This window comes from Littorina saxatilis, linkage group LG14 (genome assembly GCF_037325665.1).
Source record: "Littorina saxatilis isolate snail1 linkage group LG14, US_GU_Lsax_2.0, whole genome shotgun sequence".
NCBI classification, from domain to species: Eukaryota; Metazoa; Mollusca; class Gastropoda; order Littorinimorpha; family Littorinidae; genus Littorina; species Littorina saxatilis.
Window position 1 is genome coordinate 22491736 of NC_090258.1, and position 7259 is coordinate 22498994.

A 7259-nucleotide genomic window follows, 5' to 3' on the forward strand; every position below is an offset into this window, starting at 1 on the left:
CTCTCTCTCTCTCTCTCTCTCTCTCTCTCTCTCTCTCTCTCTCTCTCTCGCTCTCTCTCCAATATCAACCTCAATGGCCCCACAGTCAGCAGCAACATTTTCCCAAAGCATTTATCGTCGCAGTACCCTGACAAGTGCGCAGTTCCAAAGCTCACCGAAACTTAATCTGACACGTCTCCCTTGGGGGCATTGGGATGAAAACCTCATAAAAAGGTGAATGATTTTATGCTGGTGTGAGGATGCGTTGGCAATATACTGGTTATAAAGGGATATAGCTTTTCTTGACATTTACTTATTTATGTGATTTGAATCTGTTTGAAGTTATGGATGCATGTGTTCTGGTGATAGGGAATTGCACACTATATAAACTGTTTTGACATAAACGAACGAGCAAACTCATTAACATGCTAACAGGTAAACTAGCGACTAGCATTTACGACTTGCACGGCGAAGGCTCTCTTGACAAACACGCACGCACGCACGTACACACACACACACGCACGCACGCACACACACACACACACACACACACACACACACACACACACACACGCGCGCTCGCTCGCACGTACGCACGCAAGCACACGCACACACACACACACACACACATATGCACACACACACACACACACATACGCACACACACACACACACACACACGCACACACACACACACACACACACACACACACACATACGCACACACGCACACACACACACACACACACGCACACACACACACACACACACACACGCACCCACACACACACACACACACACATTGGTGTATGTGTAGTAACCATCATCACCTCCCAACCTCCCCCCCCCCCCCCTCCTCCTCCTCATCCTTATCCTGTTCGTCCCAACCAAATTCATCGCATAACCCGACACCAGGAATTCCAAGAGAAAGTCTCACATTTAAATTCAACACAAGCTTAACTAACAAAACCGATCTTCTTTTTTTACGTGTAATAAACAACACTATCACACAGTTCTTTTTGCGAGAGACCGAACATTTAACTTCTTAGTTGCAGTAGCCTTGCATCTCCTGCGGGTCCGATTTTCTTTAAGTGCATTCGGCAACAAAACCCCATTGTTATGTGAATCCATGCAAGACAGTGGAGCCCTTGCAAAAGACGAGAGCGTACCCTATTGGAGATGAAGTCGAATTTCCGTGTGTAAGGTTTCGGGGCTCGAATCCCAGCCGCGCCTTAATAATAAAGGGTGAAGACTTTTGTTCCGATCTCCCATACACGTAAAAAAAAAACACATGTGCGTGCGAGTGTACCTGGGAGTCGCAGCCGACGACTGCAGAAGAAGACGTCCTGTTAAAAAAAAAAAAAAAAAAAATTAAAATCAGGTCTTTTGAAAGGGAGGTTAACTAACATTCAGTGGTTGTTAGCAAAACATTATTTTGAAAAAAAAAAATATATACCAATTCCGAAAATAACTCTGTCGGGTTTGTATGGGTTGTGAAAGAGTTATCCTTTCTTGCAAACCCGCAGCCAAACATTGGAGGGGCCAATCATTAGCGACCAGAGTGTCGGAAACATGTGCTCTACCGTCCATGTGTTTCACGCACAGCCCTCGCTAGTGACTTGGCCCACCCAATGTTTGGCAGAGGGTTTGAAAGAAAAAGGTCACTCAAACCACAACCCACACAAAACCGACGGAGTTATTTCCGAAAATCGTTTATTAGGGCCACATGCAGTCATACACATTTTTTTAAATTTTTTTTAAAGGGCTTATTGTCCGTCAGGTCTTAATTGCCTATATTGGACATGAATTGGTTTATACGATTCGAATCTTACGCCCCCACGGCTTTTTGATGTATGCGTGTTTAGGTGGTATCAGCCCCCTCCCCCCCCCCCCCCCCCCACACACACACATACACAACAAGTGGCCGAGGGCCTTAAAAGGGAGAGGGGGGGGGGGGGCAAGAGAACATGGAGGAGATACGTTGTGGGAGGTAGAGTTGCAGGGAGTCATCGGACAGGTAACTGATAATGGCTCCTAATCTAACACTCTGTGTGTTCCTGTTCACATATCAGACGGAAAAACCCCAGTGAAATCTCTCCCAGCAATCTCACACCAATGTCAAACATGTCCTCCTTATGCGGGTATCAAGTTTTTTTGACAGATATCTCCCCCCTTAAGTGGTTGGGAGGGACAGCAAAGGTGCTTATCTGCTGCACGGGTTACTGGGGGTTAGGGGGGGAGAAATTTACCTTCCGGCGTGGAAAAAAATGATTTGATTTGAGAAAGACTTGACAGAGAGTGTATTGTTACGTTTATCTGTGTTTGTGTCTAGGTCTCCCTCCCCCTCCCCCCACCACCCTCCCCCCACCCCCCCACCTCCCCTCGTCTTTGTTTGTCCTCATACACACTGAACGCTAATCTCTGTTGGAGTGTTATTCTGACCTTATAATTATTGTGTGCGCGATTTGTCTGAAAAAACGCACGTTGGGTCATTTATTACCACGGCAGTTTAACATTCCCAGATCTCGTTCTGCGTTCGTACTTTCTATCTGTCTGTCTGCCTGTCCGTTTGCCTGTCTGTCTGTCTGTCTGCCTGTCTGCCTGTTAGTCTGTCTCTCTACTTGTTGTCCAGACCTGTATCCTTGCCGATCTGCCCGTCTTTCTGGCTGCCTGCCTGGCTGCATGTCTGTCTGTCAGTGTGTTTGTCTCTCTGCCTGTTTGTTACCGCGTTTGGGTCAGCAAGGCAACCCTCCTGCAGCGATATCTGCCAAAGAACAATTAAGTCACTCAGTGAATCCGTGTCCACCTAAGGGGCAGATTATACCTGCGCAGAGCCAGCGGCACAGACGACGCACTGCAGATTATCTCAGCCCGCTACACGTTGCGTGAAAAGAAAACAGGCCAAGTACTCGTCATAATTCCTTTCGCAGCATCAATGATATGCAGTGCGTCGTCTGCGTCGCTGAAACTGCGCAGGTATATTCTGCCCTTATGGAGTAAGTACCCCTGTGTTTCTGGTGGCAGGACACTTCTTTTGCGACAGGGTATCCTTCCTTTTGTGCAAGAGGATTAGTCGCTGGACTAAAAGCTATGTTGAAGGTTTGTTGCTGTCATAAGTAGCACTTTCTGTGTTGAGGGAAAATGACAGAATAAAGATATCCGAGTGCCCGCGTCGGTCGGGTGAACACAGGGTAAAACTGAACTCTTTGGGGAAAACTAATGGTAGACGATGTGTGTTGAGGCCGGTGTCTGGGGTCGGAAAAAGCGGGCTGATTTATGTGTTGTGAATGTTAGATACATTGCTTATTCTCTGGACATGTTGTATTTACTGTAAAGAAATTACACAAGTATTTGTCTCAGTTTTGGCTGTTCCATATCCCTCCCTCTGATTATTATTTCTTTTTGTTCACTCTTTTCTTGTACTTTTCAGTATTTTAAAATGTCTTTCCTTTCTAAAAGTCTTTAGTCACTTGCTCAACTAAATTCTGGGATAATTACATTTTCACATATTTTTGTTTGTTTTTAAATTTATGTGGTTTTGTTTTTGAAGTGGGGAAGCAATAAAGAGGTCGTCGATATCAAACCTGATATCGACGGAAATGTCGTCGATATCACTTTTGCACTGAGCTCAGTTTTGCCCAATTGACCAATGGAAATCCACGTAACATATGAAATAGCAATATTGGGTAATTTCTGTATGTCTGCATGTCTGTTTGTTTGCCTGGCTGCCCATCCTTGCAATCATATATTAGCTGCGCTAGTGTATATGCACCCAATGGGCTTCTGTCTGTCTGTCTGTCTGTCTGTCGCAAGCCTGTCTGGATATTAGTCTGTCTGTCTGTCTGTTAATTCTGTCTCACATTTTGAAGACATCTGCGTTCCACGACAGCGATGCATCTCGCAGGCTTTCGAATGCTGTGCAACAACGAACATCTTTTCATTTTCAAACGCTTTCCTTACCAACGCTGCACAGCTATCTCGTACCTTCGAGACACAAAGTCATCCCTTCGTTCCTTCTTTCCTTCTCTGACCTCTCTCTTCTCCTAGCCCCCCCCCCCCCCCCCCTCCCTTCCTGCGCCTTTAAAAACATTCGCCCTAGCCTCTAACAGTGCTATCTTCTTCTCAACAGCGCTTTGTTCAAACACGGATGCACGAATGCATTCAGTGTCGTTTTGTGCGCAGCATTCGACAAGACAGTGTTGTTAAAGGCACACGTACTCCTTCTCATGAAAACCATCTCAGATCTGGCCGCCAGGCTGGTATGTGTGGGGCAAGGTTATCATTCTCCACTTGGACACATGCTCAATTTGAACATCACAATTTTGACCCCAAAAAATCCATTTAATATATGAAATAATTTCTGAAAAGGTCACTTTCTTGGAAATGCGTATGACCATAAAGCGTGTGTGTGTGTGTGTGTGTGTGTGTGTGTGTGTGTGTGTGTCTGTGTCTGTCTGTCTGTGTCTGTCTGTCTGTCTGTCTGTATGTATGTATGTATGTATGTCTGTATGTCTGTCTGTCTGTCGTTTCTCTGCCTGTCTGTGGGTCAGTTGGTCTAGCTGTCAGCCTGTGTCGGTCTGTGTGTCCGTCCGTGTGTCTCTGTGTCTGTTTGTCTCAGTGACTGTTTGTATTTTGTCTGGTTGTCTGCAACAGTCTTTCTGCCTCTATGCCTGTCTGCATCTCCGTGTTTCCTGTACAGTTAGCCTACCACAGCATCTTTTAACAAGGGTAAAAACCAGTAGCATCAATTCGCTGGTGTCTGGCTAGCAACCGACGGCTCAGTGCAGTGCAGAGCATACCTGTGCATCCCGCCCTTTTGTCACCTGTGTTGATGACACGAACACACCCTCCCACCCCCCACCCCCCCACCCCACCCACCCCCCCCCCCTCCACCCCTCCCCAATCCCCCATCACCCTCCTCCCGACACGCCGGGTCGTCTGATAGCTGCAACAGGAAACGCATACCTGTTTCTTTTGTGCAGCGCTTGACGTTGAAAAAAAGTTGCGATGGCGAAGTGAAACTGTGGTGTGTTGTGGTATATAGAAACAGATTTGGGACGATGTGGGATTTTTTTTCTTATTCTTTTTTTTATCGGTCTGTTTGTCTGTCCTCGTTTTTTTTCTTTTTTTTTTCTTCTCCGTCTCTGTCTCTCTGTCCTTCTGTCTGTTTGCGTTTCTGTCTATTTTTCGTGTCTGTCAACACCCCCCCCCCCCCTTCCTCCAGCTGTGAGGAGGGGGCAGGGGAGGAGTATTTGTTGTAAGGCGACTTTAAGGAATAGTGTCTGCACACATCTTCCGAAATCATCGTAAAGTCTCCACTTTTGTGAAGTGAGGGCAGAATATTTCTAAGAAGCTGACCTGAATTATTTATCTCTGATAATCGAAGCCTAAGTTGTGTGTTTTTTTACTGCATTTTATCCGTTGTACACAAACTGTAGGACTGTCTCTTTAAAGTATGCAGTCAGCACTAAAATAAGATTGTCCTGGTATCAAGCATCAACACACTTAATAATCTCATTCCTGTCTCGCCAACACGATGGTCTCTTTATTCACCTCGCTGTCTTTCTCTAAATTCTCTAATCAGAGGGATTAAGTCTCAGCCGCGCAGTGGAAGAAAACTACTGGGGTAAAGTTCCTTTGCCAAGGACAGTAACATCTGAGTCGGTCTATTTTGTGGTCCAGAGAGAGATTGAAATCGTAGCGGAGACTTTGACGAGGTCGTTTGAAAGAAGAGGACTATTCATTCTGGAAAGGCACTGTTGATCTTTTCTTATGTTGCTGGGCTGTTTTTGTTTGTTTTAATAGTGCAGCACCAGACAGGGTCAATAATATGTCAAGGAGACAAGGGTTTTGTGAAATAAGGAGTTTTTATAGAGACAATAGTTTAAGTATTTTAACCCAAACGTGTGGAAGAACGCATGAAAACGGAGGATAAAAAATGACGTTGCCAATGTTCGCTGATCGTGTCCGTCTGTCTGTTGGTTGGTCTGTTTGTCTGTTGGTCGGTCTGTTGGCCTGTGTGTTTGTCTGTTGGTCGGTCTGTTGGTCGGTCTGTTGGTCGGTCTGTCTGTCTGTCTGTCATTCGGTCCGAGGGTCGGTCGCCTGCATACCTGTGTGGTTTGTCTCTCTGCCTGTCTTTCATGTTTGTCTGTCTTGTCTAAGAAAAGAGCGAGTTGATATAGCGCCTCTTTGCTTCATATCTCTCTTCCCCCCCCCCCCTCCCTTTATGAGTGTGTATTACTTTTAGTCTGTATGCCTGTGCCCTTGACATCATCCAACCACTTCTCTCCCCTTCCATTCATTTCCGTTCCTAGAGTTCCGTCCCCTTTTTGCGTGTTTCCCCTCCATTTTCTTTCAAACCCTGTTCGTTCCGTGTTGCGTCTGCTTTTTGTTGTCTTTTGTGTTCTTTTCCTAATGAAGCTTCCAGAAGCGAAAATTCGTAATCGTCTTGTGTCGTCTTTGTATTGGTGAGTACAGTAATCCTTTGTTTTTTAACTTTGTTCATCTTACCACAGTCACTTCGTTGTTTAGATTTCATATCTCTGGCTCAAAGGTCGACATGTACCCCGATTATGCTGACATCACACGTACTCGTCGTTGTCACACGGTGTTATTTTAATGTTCTTATAGCATCAACCCAATCACGCCATGAACAAGCACGTACAAACTCTCTGTTCTTGGTTAACTTTTGTTAGAGCGGGGGTAAGGTCGGGGGTTGGGGTGGTTGTGAGGTGAGGAGGGGGGGGGGGGGGGGACGTAGGTCGTCGAGCCGGGGAAGGCAGGGATTTTGAGCTTGGAGAAAAGAGGATAGAGGGAGGGGGGGGGGGGGGGAGAGAGTTGCGTCTGACGTGAGGATTTGTCAATGCCTGTGATCAACTTTCACTTATTTAATAGGGTGTCAAGTCAGGTATATGTGTTTAGCGGGAAAGAAAGGGGTACGGGGTAGGGTTTGAGCTTTGACATGCTAGAACGTTGATAGCACACTCCTAATGTACTTTGCGTGTACGTTTTTAACATTTTTAATAGGGTATTGGGAGGAGAACTGCATCTATGTGTGTGTGTGTGTGTGTGTGTGTGTGTGTGTGTGTGCGCGTATGTGCGCGCGTGTATGTGTGTGTGTGTGTGTGGGGGGGGGGGGCGTGTGTGCGTATGTGTGTGTGTGTGTGTGTGTACGTTCGTACGTGCGTGTGGATGTGTGCGTTCCAGCGTGTGTGCGTGCAAATGTGTCAGCGTGTCAGTGTGTATTTTGGTCTGCTCGCCTGCAATCTCACTGGAGTCTT